We start from the raw sequence: 14,044 nt of genomic DNA, 5'->3' as shown, positions 1-14,044 counted from the left end.
ATTTCTCATGGAAAGGGATAACTCATGACACTTGTCTTAAATCGATTAGAAATCATCAATACGTAATGACAATATACAACTCATAGAATAAATTCTCAATTTAAGAAACAAGATGGTGAAATAATCATAAATATCAAATTTATTCAACTCAAATCTCATAAATCATAAACAAAGAAATTTAGGTGTAAACCAACTTGAAAAATCAAGTAAATCAATAATAGAAAATAAATCTTTAGGCACCAGAACGAAAGGAGTGTTCTTGTTCAAGCCCCACATACCTTGGATTATAGTTTTGGATATGTAGAAACTTGTTTGGAACTTATTTCTTACATTTTTGAGCTAAGATCCTTGATGCCTTTTACTACGGGAGCTTAATTCTTGGACAACTTGGAGAAATCTAGGGAAGATCCTTGAATTTCTTGGAAGGACTTTTTATTTTTGGGTTGAAAGAAAACCCTAGTTTTCTAGAATAATCTTGAAGAAATTGGAGAGAAATAGGAGAAAATGATCTTATCTTACTACTTTTAAGTATATATAAGGCAAAAACGAGCAGAAATGACCAAAATAGCCTTTTGAAAAAGCTAAAATTTGCTGATCGGGACCAGTGATGGTCGATCTGACGGTCTGTCAAGTCTCCTAATAGTCCATCAGATCGTCCATCACTCGAGTGTCAAAGATGGAATATTCTACCTCGACGTGATGATCGAAGTGACGGTCAATCAGGAAACTAACTATCCACCAAATCATCCGTCATTCGAGGGCCAAAAATGAGATATTTTGTCTCAACCTGACGGACCCCTTGAGAGTCCATAAACTTTTTAACGGTGCACCATCTTGGCTGTCACACGGTGACTAGGAAGAGGGGTCACTGCCTTGGCTTGATGGGACACTTGACGGTCCACCAAGCACCTGACGGTCAGCTCGATCAACCGTCAGACCTGCAATCCGATATCGCTGAGTAAAACAGCTATAACTCCCTGATCCAAAGTCCGATTTCAATGAAATTAGTATCAATGGAAAGTTTATTCAATGCTCTACATGATAAAAAGTAGAAAGTGGAGAAATACAATATGGTTTAAACATAAATCACTTTGGAAGTCATACATATCCACTCAAAAAATGGATTTAGGCATAAGAAACGATCATGGTATTACAATATCTCCCCCTTGGACACATTCAACCTTGAATGTTGCCAGATAGGCCAAGAATAACAGATAATAAGGATGTATAGCTGGAACAACTCATATCTAAGGGCTCACTTTACTCTAAACTTTTAAGTACTTCCCCAAATACACAAACCATAGAGAGAATAACCATATAGGTGAATACATTAGATTAGAAGGAAACTGAATAGAGAAAATTGTACCTTCAGCTTGATTTGAACTCACGGAGAAAAGGTGAGGGTAACTAGCTCACATATCTGCTTCTGCTTCCCAATTGGCACCCTCTACTGATTGATTTCACCACAGAACTTTAACCAAGGGAACTTTCTTGTCCCTTAGTCTACGGACTTGATAATCTAGTATTCCAACGACGATTTCATTATACGAAAGGCTATCCTAAACATCACAACCTTCCGACGGATCAACAACAACAGAGTCTCTAATAGGATTCTTGAGCATAGAAACATGAAACACATGATGGATAGCTGACAACTCTGAAGGAAACTCAATCTCATAAACTACTTTCCTAACATGATTCAAAACTCTATAAAGGCCGACACATCTGGGACTCAGCTTTCCTTTCTTTCCAAATGTTTTCACCCCTTTCATAGGTGAAATTTTCAAGTACACTGTATCACCTACTTTAAACTCAAGAGCTCTTTTTCTCACATCTGCGTACGACTTCTGACAACACTGGGCTGTGTTCAACCTCTCCCGAATTAATGTAACTTTCTCCATATCCTCAAATACATTATCAGGTCCAATCACAGCAGCTTCACCCACTTCAAACCAACCTATGGGCTATCTACATCTTTTCCCATACAAAGCTTCAAATGGAGCCATTCAAATGCTAGCATGAAAACTATTGTTGTAAGAAAATTCAATCAATGGCAAATATTCATCCTAGCTTCCTTTGAAATCAAGAACACAAGCCCTCATCAAATCCTCCAAAGTCTGGATTATCCTCTCAGCCTGATCATCTGTCTATAGATAAAAAGCAGAGCTAAGATAAACTTGGGTGCCAAGACCCTTCTGAAAGCCTCTCCAAAACTGAGAAGTAAACTGAGTACCTCTATCAGAGATGATAGACAACAAAACTCCATGCAACTTAACTAACTCTGGAATATACAGCTTAGCATAGTCCTCCGCAGTGAAAGATGTATATACTGGTAGGAAATATGTTGACTTAGTCAACCTATCTACAACAAACCAAATAGAATTATGATGACAACGAGAAAGAGGTAAATCGGTCACAAAATCCATATTCACCACTTCCCACTTCCAAGTAGAAATGTTAAATTCTTGCATCACGCCATTGGGTGTCTGGTGCTCTATCTTTACCTGCTGGCAAGTTGCACACTTCACTACGAACTTCACTATATCCTTCTTCATACCATTCCACCAATAAATTTCCCAAAAATTACAGTATATCTTGGTAGTATCGGGATGAATAGAATACCTTGCGCCATTTGCCTCAGTCATAATTCTCTACCCCAGATCATCAACATCAGGAATACATAATATATTCTGAAATCACAATACACAATCTCCCCCTTAGGAGAAAGCCTCTACCTTTTGGTCTTTAACTGATTCTTTCAGTTCAACCAAACAAGATTCTGTATCTTGCTTCTCCTTCACTTCCGAAACTAGGGAATTTTCGAAACTACTTTGGACCCAAACATTACCCTCAGCTGAGTCAAGAAATCTAAAACCTAACCTAGCCAAATGATGTACTTCACGTGCTAAGTCCCTCTTATCTTCCTCAATAGGTTCTACACTACCCATGGACGATCTACTAAGGGAATCTGCCACTACATTGGCCTTGCCCGGGTGGTACAACACACTCATGTCATAGTTCTTTAGTAATTCTAGCCGTCACCTCTACTAAAGATTCAACTCTCTCTGAGTGAACACATACTGCAAATTATTGTGATCCATATAAATATCATAAAGGTAGTGCCTCCAAATTTTTAAGGAAAAAACCACTACAGCTAACTTGACGTGATGGGTCGGGTAATTCTTCACATGAGGTTTCAAGTTTCGGGAGGCATAGGATATAACCTTACCCTTCTTCAACAACACACAGCCCAAACCAATTTTGAAAGCATCACAATATACCACAAAATCATCTACACCATTAGGCAGGGTCATCACAGGGGCTGAAGTGAGTCGAGTCTTAAAATCCTCAAAACTCTTCTTGCAAGAATCTGACCACTTGAATTTAACCTTCTTTTGGGTCAACCGAGTCAAAGGAGCAGCAATGAAAGAGAAACCTTCAAAAAAAAGATAGTAGTAGCCAGCTAGACCTAAGAAACTCCAAATATCAGATGGGAAAAGAGGTCTAGGCCAATTCTTCACATCTTATACCTTTTGAGGATCAAATCGAATACCATTAGAAGAAATAATATGACCCAGAAAGGCAACTGACCAAAGCTAAATTTTAGACTTGTTAAATTTGGCAAAAAACTATTGATCCCTAAGGGTCTGTAAGACAATTCAAAGATGATCTACATGGTCATTTTCACTCTGGGAATATACAAGGATATCATATATAAACACAATAACGAACATATCTAGGTACGGTCTAAACACCCCATTCATGAGGTCTATAAAGGCTGTCGGGGCATTTGTTTGCTCGAAGGACATTACCAAGAATTTGAAATATTCGTAATGAGTGCGGAAAGCAATCTTTGAAATATCACACTCTCTAACTTTAAGTTGGTTAAAACCAGATCTCAAATATATTTCTAAGAAGTAGTTGGCACCTTGCAGCTGATCAAATAGGTCATCAATTCTAGGAAGAGGGTACTTGTTCTTGACTATTACCTTGTTAAGATGATAATAGTCAATACACATGTGCAATGAACCATCTTTATTTCCCATGAATAGAATGGGTGCAACCCAGGGAGACATACTGGGCCTTATAAAACCCTTACCAAGTAGATCTTTGAGTTGCTTTTTCAACTTCTTAAGTTCTGTGGGGGCCATACGATACAGAGGAATAGAAATAGGCTATGTATTAGAGAGAAGATTAATTCTAAATTCTATCTTTCTATCGACAGGTAACACTGGTAGATCTTCTAGTAAAATATCAGGAAACTCATTGACAACACTAAGGGACTATATAGTTTGAGTTTCAAAGTTAGTATCCTTAACTTGGACTAAATGATAGATAGAACTCTTGGATATCAATTTCCTAGCTTTAAGATAGGATATGAAATGACTTTTAGGAGATACAGAATATGCGGACCACTTAAAGACTGGCACATTGGGAAACTAAAACTTGACTACCTGGGTACGACAGTCTATAGATACATAACAAGAGTGAAGCCAATCCATACCCAGAATAATATCAAAATTAACCATGTCTAGCTCAATCAAATCTGCAAACATGATCCTATTAAGAATAGTGATAGGACATTTCTTATATACTTGCTTAGCATTAACAAATTCACCCACTGGTGTAGAGACTAGAAAATGCTCAAAAATATTTTTAGCATTGATTTTAAAAATCACAGCCACCAACGGAGTCACATAAGAAAGACTTGACCCAGGGTCCATCAAAACATACACATCAAAATGAAATAAATGAAGTATACCAGTAACAACATCTGGTGAATCCTCCTGTTCCTGGTGGGGTGGTATAGCATAAAAGCGATTCTAGCACTGACCACCTTTAGAACTAGGCGAGGCACCCTAATGAGGAGTAGGACGAACTACAGGGGCTAGAGCACTAATAGTCTGACTCTAAGGACGAACATCGCGACTCCCCTGTCTAACAAATAGGAAATCTCTGAACTCATGGCCTAACTTACCACAACCAAAATAAACCCTCTGACCGAGTAAGCACTCATAGGGTTGGTCTCTACCACACTTCAGACATGGGAGAGGACGACGTCTTTTACTCACACTATCCTGGGACCTGGACATAGTAGGCTTACTACCCAGGTCTGGCCTAATTCTAAATACAAGATTACTAGCTGATGAACGCACTGTCATAAGAGATCGACTCTAGAACTGAGGGTGGATCCCTCCAAAAAATCTAGTCTGACTATAAACCTATTGCTCTAATCTAATTTCTTCTTCCCCCCCCTCTCTCTCTCTTTCAATTTGTCCGCTTCAATCTACTGAGCATGAGTCATTAGTCTTGAAAGGTCTATGTCCCTATTAAGCATTGTGGATCTACACTCTTTCACAACAAAACTAGATACACTGGCCAATAACTTACACATGCTAGTTCTAGAATCAGCCATCATACCGGGAGCATATTTAGATAACTGGTTAAACTTATGGCAATACTCTTTAACAATCATTGGGTCCTCTCTCAAGTTCATAAATTCTTCTAATTTTGCGTTCCTTAGCTTCAGAGGAAAGAATCTATCTAAGAAGGCCTCTTGGAATAATTGCCAAGTCACAACAGTATCATTCTCCTCTCTCTCTTCCTCCATATCTACACCCAATCATAAGCAACATCCTTTATTCGTTAGCCAGCTAATTCAGCACTCTCCTCCTCCATCACGTGCATAATCTGAGTGATCTTTCTTACTTTATCTAAATACATTTGGGGGTCTTCACGTACTTTTAACCCAAAGAACTCAGGTGTATTCATTCGCATAAAGTTACGAACCCAGGCTACAGTAGAATTATTCTCATGTAGAGGTGGAATAGTAGCTTGGGTTTTGGCTTTGGAATTGGTGGTGACCACCTGGGCTAGCGCTTGGAAATGTGCTCGAAATTTGGCATGGGACACCATCTCACCCAAAGGATCAACGGGTTGAGGTTGTTCATTGTTTCTGCAATCTGTCTGAGGAGGCATTTTCTATCATAAGAGACCACAAATTAATAGAAGAGAGAAATAGTCATAGGCACGATAGACTCTTAAAATAAAGAAAAAACTTTTACTAATATGTCCCATAGCCTCTTGCTCATAGATGTGGTGCGCTATACACCGATGATCAAGACTCTATGTAACGTGGTTTGTCAGACTCCCTAGGACTCCTTAAACCTTAGGCTCTGATACCAAGCTTGTAACTCCCCAAGAACCTATCCCGAGATGTCACATGGTACTCAAGGCCACATGTGGCATCAAGCTAACCCTCTAAGATTGTCATCACTTTTAGAACTCATTATAGCAAAAATCATGCAAAGATAAAGAGGAATAACCATGTCATGAACATACTAAAACAAGAAGTAATACTGCCCTAAACAAATAAAATACTGAAATGTCTGTACACTCCGGTACACTAGTCTTACAAAGCCTCTACTACATAGGACTGAGGAGCCATTGAGACAGATCCCCAACTGACTCGTACTAAACTGAAAGTGAACAACCATCTATTGACAAGACAAAATCAAAGACACCGATCCTCGAACCATGAGGACTCACCAACCACAGAAATTTAGATAAAGGTGCTCAAAGATCATTTTCGCTACTGAGACTAAGCTCCTGAACCTGTATCATAAGGAAATATAAAATACAAAATAGTATGGAAGTCAGTACATGGGAATGTACTGAGTATGCGGGGGTGGATGCATCATTTTAAATAATATCATAAATGTATAATAAAATCATGCATACTAACAATAATAACTCTCTTCGCTTGAATTATCTAAAACATCATTTCCGTAAGTCATCAATAATAACATATACTTCATAAATCTCAAAAATCATTTAAATCAACTCAAACACTTTGACTCATCACTTAGAGTGACTCGATAACTTATGGTACTTAGATCATTATGGACATGGGAGTTTCTTATAACCGACATAACTACACCATGTGAGCCACATGGAGTCCAACATTTTTCCCTTTTAGAGAGAGAACCCCACATTGGCGGGGGTGTCGTTCTCTTTCCAGGGAGTACAACCTTAACCACATTATCACAATCCCATACTCGGCCTCTAGCCCATAATTATCAACATCAATCCTACGGAGGCATGTAGTTTTGGAGAAATACCACATTTCTCGCTCGATGTTAAATACTTCTCCTAAACTCAGCTCAGAATGTGTTAGGAAATTCACCTTAATCAATATAAACTCATGGGTCTATTTTAAAGACCAAAACATAAATATATATCTCATCTAAAAATCATAAACACTTTGTGGATTCCAAACCTGACTCAACTTAACACAATCTTTCTCAACATCAAGTACATTTGCTTTCCGAATCATTTTCAAATATCAAGGTTCAAGGAAATATCATAGGACTCATTGTTGACTTTCAATATAAAATATCGATATATATACAATAGTCAAATTTCTCATGAAAAGGAATAACTCATGACAATTGTCTTAAATCTCTTAGAAATCAACAATACATAATGACAATATACAACTCATGGAATAAATTCCCAATTTAAGAAACATGATGGTGAAATAATCATAAATATCAAACTTATTCAACTCAAATCTCATAAATCATAAAGAAAAAAATTTGGATGTAAATCCACTTGCAAAATCATGTAAATAAATAATAGAATGTAAATCTTTAGGCACAAGAACGAAAGGAGTGTTCTTTTTCAAGCCCCCCTTACCTTGGATTTTAATTTTGGAGATGTATAAACTAGTTTAGAACTTCTTCCTTACATTTTTGAGCTAAGATCCTTGATGCCTTTGACTAGGGGAGCTTAATTCTTTGACAACTTGGAGAAATCTATGGAAGATCCTTGAATTTCTTGGATGGAGTTTTGATTTTTGGGTTGAGAGAAAACCTAGTTTTCTAGAAAAATCATGGAGAAATTGGAGAGAAATAGGAGAAAATGATTCTCTTTGCTACTTTGATGTATATATAAGGCAACAAGGAGCGGAAATGTCAAAAATTCCCTTTTGAAAATGCTAGAATTTGCTGATCGAGCCATGTAACGGTCGATCTGACGGTCAATCAAGTCTTCTGACAGTCCAACAGGTCATCCATCACTCGAGTGCCAAAACTTGAACTTTATGCCTCAATGTGATGGTAGAAGTGATAGTCCATCAGGAAACTAACGGTCCACCAAGTCATCCATCACTTGAGGGTAAGAAATGAGACATTCTGTCTCGACCTGACGGACCCCTTGATGGTCCGTCAACTTTTTGACAGTCAACCATCCTGGCCATCATAAAATAACCAGGAAGAGGGGTCACTACCTTGGTTTGACGGGACACTTAACGGTCCACCAAGGACTTGAAAGTTCACCAGGTCAACTGTCAGACCTAGGTGATCCGATATCGCTACGTAAAATGGCTATAACTCCCACATCCAAAGTCATATTTCAATGAAATTAGAGAAATACAACATGGTTTAAACATTAATCACTTTCGAAGTCATACATATGCACTCTAAACACGGATTGAGGCTTAAGAAATGATCGAGGTAATACAGTTAGATTGAGTTTATTGCATACTATAATTAATTGTGTGTTCTCAGTTCTATTTGTTGTCTGGATGCACTAATTTCTATGCTGACTGAATACTACTATACGTGACATCATTGAGACTATTTTGAAGCTACTGTAACTCTAGTTAAATAACTAGATGTAGGGTATTAGATATCCCCAAGACTCGATAGCATAAAAAGTAAAGTATAGCAACATCTTGAAAAGCATTACAATGTTCATAACTCATTCATAGAGATATTTTATGAAACAATTGTAGGATATAAGCTTGCACATATGTTAGCCTGTCATGATTTCCCATTTAATCCACATAAGAAATTTATCAAACACTTAGGGAACATAATCTAAGAACATAATACTAATAAATGTGTAGGCATCATGATTTCAAATCCCAACTAACAAATTCTACAGCTTTAACATGTATTCATATAATACTACACATATGTCAAAATAAATTTACATCAATCTTGTAATAAATCATGAATTAGAAACACATTAACATCATACTCATGAATACAATCAAGCCAAACATGGAATTCATGAAATCATCAAACTTTATGTTTTAAAAGAGTTTCTTGAACTCCAAGGGTGGAAGAAAGTCCTTGGATGAACACCTAACATACCTTGATACTTGAGTTCGTAAAGAATGATGGTTAATTTCTTGAATCTAGATCTTGACTTGATGGACTTGGATTTTTTCTTGAGAGAATTTTAGAAATAATGAGTGATTTTTCCTTTTTGAATGATTGATTTTGTGTTTTTGGGACTAAATAAAAGTAGGATAAAGACTTATTTACCCCAATGGATGCAAAATTAAAAGATCAAAAAACATGCCCAGTCAAGTGCAGCCTAATGCACCGTGTCAATCGGTTCGATGCGATTGTTGAAAAATCACATTAAGTTTACATTGATTCACTGGAGTTGCACTCTGAAGATGGAAAAATATTTGTCGACGCAATGGGCAATGCGGCGCGTCGAGATTGCATCAACACACTATTTTAGTCATCCAGACATGATTCAAACATGGTTCGAAAAATCAAAAACTCACCAGAGTGACCTATTGATACCCTTGATCATGATTCAATCTAAAGATCAATATTTTAAGGTGGTAAGGATCGTCAAATAAGATTGCTAACTTTTGAAGGCTAAAATAATTCTATGCATGGACACTTAACTGAAATTTCTAATTCTGGGACCTCTTTTCCTGCTCGAGAGGACTGAGTTAAGATTAAAATTTTGTGAGTTCTTACAATATCTCTCCTTCGAGAACATTCGTCCTCAAATGAGACTGAATAAGATGAGAGAGCTGATAAACTGAGTTTATATATCTATACTAAACATGCACAACAGAAGCATAATTGCATGATTGAAAGTACTAATATATTATGTTATCATACTGACATGCTTAACTGAAGCATGACTGAGTTTTGAAAAGATGAAACATGATTGAGCTATTTCAAGAAGGTATACATGATATGAAAATGCTATTCAACTGAATCGATGCATAGTTGTAAAGGTAATCTAAGCGTAGGACTGAATAATATCAAAGAAAATGGATACCTTAAGACGAGTCTGAGTTTGCGGACAGGTGGTGAGGATACTTTATCCACATATCTACTTCTACTTTCCAAGTAGCTCTCTTAGTGGACAAATTCTGCCAAAGAACTTTAAATACAGCAACCTCTTTGTTCCATAGTCTTCGAATCCTGATGATCAAGCATTTCTACTTGGATCTGTTATAAGAGAGACTGTTCTGAATAAATCTACTCTTTATAGGGACTACAGTTGCTGGGTCACCTATGCACTTTCTAAGAAAGGAGACATGAAATGCTGGATGTACTAAAGCTAAATTTGAAGGAAACTAAACCTCATAAGCTACCATTTTAAAGCAACTGAGAATTTCGTAAGGACTGACATATCCGAGACTGAGCTCCCTCTTTTTGCCAAACCTCTTTACCACTTTCATCTTAGATAATTTTCAAGAATATCTATTACCAATCTCAACTCAAGATCCTTTATTGAACACGCATGAACGGGAAAATAAGGACATAACTGAGCCTGAAAGATGATACATTAACTATGTATCATAAAGTGAACTGAGCCCCTGAATACATGGCGTATGGCTGAGATTTCAACTTGAGGGTATACTTTAATCACCTACTACTCCCAAATGGATTCGTTAGGTGAATAGAAAGTGGAGGTTTAGGTCATGAAAACTTAGGGGACTATAGTGCATCTCATCTCCCCCTTATGATAATATGGCCCCTGAAAAATATTGACTTGACGGAGCAATTAAGGAATTATTGGGAAGATGCATAGGGCACCTACGAATTGAATCATGATTGCATATTAGGATCTAAAACTAAGCCATTATATATAAACTGAGAGGAACTCGCAACTACCAGGTTGCTCCATCTTGGAATAATCACATTCATGAGAATTCGGATAGAGTGATTAGATTGAAACGTAAGAATCCAAGCCATACAAACTTGTCCGCCTGACTGCTAAACAAGACTATTGGCTTTGCGGACTAACTTTAACTCATGCTGGAAATTTATACTCGACTGGAGCCTTTCTTTGACACCCTTTCTATAGAGTTGTAACAGCTTTAAGGAGCAACGAATCTTAGCATGGGCTGAATAAAACATATGAATAAGAAATCACATCCTTACAAAAATTGTATAGTGTGAGGTAAGGCCTACCAAACATCATATATGATAGAGTAGCTAAGCCTTATGCACTGCATCTATAAATTTTCAAGGTTAGACATATTTCTGAAATACCCGCTCAACTATATTATCCACCTTAGTACGATACTTTACCTGAGACTACTAAAAAATTCCCATGGGAACTGAGCACGAATTCATAAACATTCTAACTTATCTGATTAACTAAATGGTTTATAGCTAAATATTGGTCAGGTAATATTGAACTGTATTAAGTCTGGACTAAAACTGTAGAGTATATGCATATGAGGTAGCGACTGACTGAGTAACATAAGATAACTGAGCATGAGTTTGTGAAAACTGTATTATTTGAGAATGCAAGACTAAGCATATACCATAATTCTAAAATAGTTATAAGCTAAAGTACTGAAATACTAATTACTAAATAATAGATAATTGTATGGTACAGTAAAGCAAAACTAAAATTGAATTGAGTTACTAGTCAGATTAGTCGACTTAAACTGTGACTAAGTCTGTAACTGAGACTCATACTGGAACTGAATGCTGGGTTCTGATAACTACGTGATGGATACCGACTAAATTGAGGATCTGAATATATAATCACATTGAGCATTTTCTCAACTCCTCATCTCATGAATAATTTTGATTTCCCTCCCTTTAACAACAAAATACAACTTTTTGCTGACCTTTTACTTAGCACACTAACCCGATATTCTGGCTTATTTTCATAACAGCAGCGTTGTGTAAAATAAGCATGCAAAAATATTTCTTTAATATGAAACATTAACTCTCTCCCATCTAAGCAATCTCTCATCATTATATTATTTCATAAAGAGAGTTCACTAAAGGGTAAAAACATAAGGACCTGAAGCGCAAATAAATACTATGCTGAAATCGACACTTAATTGAGGCCTAAAGAATAGTATATAAACACCTTAGATTTATCAAGTGATCTAAAATGAGGATATACATGGCATAATCTAAATTTAGCCGGCCGTTAGGAGTGTAGCATGAGTCATGGGAACTAGGGATACTGTAAAGAAAGACATGAGCACATAAGTCATGAGATGTATGAATTGAGTGTGGAGTTTTTATATTCATAAAACACGATTCATAATATTGTGAGACCTGAAGCTCCTTATACTAGGAACTATAAGCGTACATGATTCTTACTATGTTTACAATTATGAGGTATTATCGTAGATGTAATATGTAAGACATGAAGATACCTTGATAACTGAAAGGTTTTGAGAGTCTGAACTACTATTCTGATATAATCGGTGGGTTCATCCTTATTATAGGATTAGACAAGAGTGTCATCTATGTAGACTATGATAAACAGTTCCAAGTACTGCTTGAACAAGCAATTCATCAAGTCCATGAAGGTTCCTGGAGCATTGGTAATACCAAATGACATGACTAGGAATTTTGAAGTGACCATACCGAGTTATGAAAGCCATTTTTGGAATGTCACATTCTTTGATTCTAAGCTGGTGTTAGCCTGATCTGAGATCTATCATAGAAAGTAACTAGCACCGTAAAGCTGGTCAAATAAGTCATTCATTCTGGGAAGTGGATATTTGTTATTTACCATGACTTTATTTAGCTGATGGTAGTCTATACCTATTCTAAGAGAACCGTCTTTCTTATGCACGAATAGAACTAGTGCACCCTAAGCGGATATGTTGGGTCTGATAAATCCCTTATCTGAGAGATTCTTCAATAGTTCTTTTAACTCTTTGAATACTATTGGGGTCATTCTATAGGGTAAAATAAAGACAAACAGAGTATCCGGAAGAAGGTCTATTCAAAAGTCAATTTCTGCTCGGGAGGGACTCCTGAAAGATCTTTAAGAAACACATCTAGGAATTCACATTAACTAGAACTGACTCAAGAATAGGGGTGTCTTAACTAGAGTTTTTAACTCAAATAATATTATAAACACACCCCTTAGATATCATTCTTCTCGTCCTAAAGTAAGAAATGGGTTGACCCCTAAGTTCTGAAGTATTATCCCTCCACTTAAGGACAAGTTAATTCAGAAACTAAAAATGGAAATCTCTATGTTTGCAAATAACTGAAGCGTAGCAAGAATGAATCCAACCCACGCCGAGAATGACATCAAAATTTGTCATCTCTAATTTTACTAGGTTTGCTGAAGTGACTTTCTAAGATACCATAACTGGAAAGTTCCTGTATACCCATTGGCCTATGATATATTTACCCACTGGGGTAGAGACTAAAAAGGGCTCTGCTAGGAATTTCGAACTGACTCCAAAGTCAACATCTATAGAAGGGATGAGTTACAAAGGATAAAATAAGTTCCTAGATCTAGCAAAGCATAAATGTGCAAATGATAAAATTATCACATACTAGGAACCACATCAGGTGAACTTTCCTAATCCTTTTGGGACTGAAGTTCATAAAGACTATTTAGGTGTAGCCCACTAGTGGCACCCTGCAGATTTTGGTGACCGAACTAAGCTGAGGGATGAATATACTGACTCCGTGAACCTGACTGAGGACAATCTCAAAGTTTATCGCCTGGCTTGCCATATCTAAAAAACAAGCCACTACAAGCCCTACACTTGCCTTAATGGTTTCTTACTAATTTTTTGCAAGGAGGATTTGTTTGGCCACTCTCTTGCCTTGGTGTTCTGGCCCTATTATTCTTTCTCCCTCTTTTCCTACATCGCTTCTACTCACTCTATGGATCTTGAGTCATAAGCCTAGATAAGATTGTAGCCAGATGATTGTTCAGGGCTACCACTGAATAAGCTAAGAAAGTGAAAGTAGTCCTGAGTTTGGGGTGAGACATA

The sequence above is a fragment of the Capsicum annuum genome, unplaced genomic scaffold, assembly GCF_002878395.1.
Source record: "Capsicum annuum cultivar UCD-10X-F1 unplaced genomic scaffold, UCD10Xv1.1 ctg2888, whole genome shotgun sequence".
NCBI classification, from domain to species: Eukaryota; Viridiplantae; Streptophyta; class Magnoliopsida; order Solanales; family Solanaceae; genus Capsicum; species Capsicum annuum.
Note: the sequence above shows the minus strand (reverse complement) of the source record.